This window comes from Triticum dicoccoides, chromosome 7A (genome assembly GCF_002162155.2).
Source record: "Triticum dicoccoides isolate Atlit2015 ecotype Zavitan chromosome 7A, WEW_v2.0, whole genome shotgun sequence".
Lineage (NCBI taxonomy): Eukaryota > Viridiplantae > Streptophyta > Magnoliopsida > Poales > Poaceae > Triticum > Triticum dicoccoides.
The window spans coordinates 149,511,655-149,513,026 of record NC_041392.1 but is presented as its reverse complement, the minus strand read 5'-3'; positions in this window follow the sequence as shown (position 1 = coordinate 149,513,026).

Genomic DNA, 1,372 nt, shown 5'->3' with positions numbered 1-1,372 from the left:
GCCGCCACCATCGCCGCCGCACCGCCCGGCACCGAGCCCGCGCCACCGACCTCGCCACCGCCGGATCCGGCCGGCCCCGTCGTCCTCCTCCTCCCCACGTCCGGCCTCCTTCCCCGACATTTCCGGCGACCTCGAGCTACAGTAGCCCGGCCAACCTCGGTTTCCGCGCCGCCCGGATCTCAGACTGAGATCTGTGATATATTGAACGGTTGACTTTTCCCCCTCCAACCCTAATTTTTCGAGCAATCTTTGACCTGTCATATCTTCACATCCGTAGCTCCGTTTTGGACATATAGTATATCAAAATGTTCGCCTCAAAGAGTACATCATTTCACTCCATTGCGTCATTTTCATTTGAGTTCATCTTGATACCCGAAATGCTGCTAGAAGGAGGCTTCGTGAGATAATTGTCAGATCTGCTAGTTCATCTTAGGCTTTTGTCATTTTTGCCATGATTTTTGTGTGCATGATATGCCTATGAGTCCTTCATATGTTTTGTTAAGCATTTTGTCTTCTTTCCAATGGTGCAACCCATGCATTTTTAGAATGTGTGTGGAGACTTGTGCAAGCTTGCAAAGAGAGGCACCTGGGAAATCTGTTTTCAGGGACTTAGTTGTTTTCACTAAGTCTGGGATTATTTAGTTCATGATGCCATATGTTTAGCTTGTTTCCTAATGATCCGTGCCTCTTTTGAGGATGATCAGTAAGAGACTTTTGTTAATCATGTTATGCTCTATCCATCCATGTCTTTACTTGCAAGTTTGGTGCACCCTAGCTTGAGTCAATCGAGCTCAACTTTTGCTTCGTTGTGTATTTGGGCAGATCGTTGTTTGCGATTTTTCCGGTGCTATTGTAGTTGATCCATGCATGCTATGCCATTGTTCTTGCCATGTCTAGTTAGCATTTTGTGTCTTATTAATGGATGTATACTTGCCTTGCCATTACTCGCACCGTAGTGAGTGCATCGAGCTCGTTTACATGCCTTCGTGAGTTAAATTTCAGCATGTCTCAGTTTTCACTAAGTCCGAAAACTGATTGTGTTTGAGCTATGTTCGTGGGCTCGTTAGTATATTTTGTGAACCCTTTTGGCCCCAGGTCACTTTGGGTCTTTTGTTAAGATTGTTGAGTAGCTCCATGCCATGTTCTTACTTGTCATAATCAGGTCATGTATCATATTGTTTTGCTGCTCCGAAGAGAGCATCGTGGTCTGAAATTTCAGACTAGTGTTAATTTCACTAAGTCTGAAATCTGTTTTGCATTTTCGTTTTTGCCATGCTTGTTTGAACCTCTTAATGGATGATTTGGCCGTGGCTCAGTGCTAGTCTTTTGATAAGCGTCTTGTGTACATCCCTGCCATGTATTTTTTTGTCTT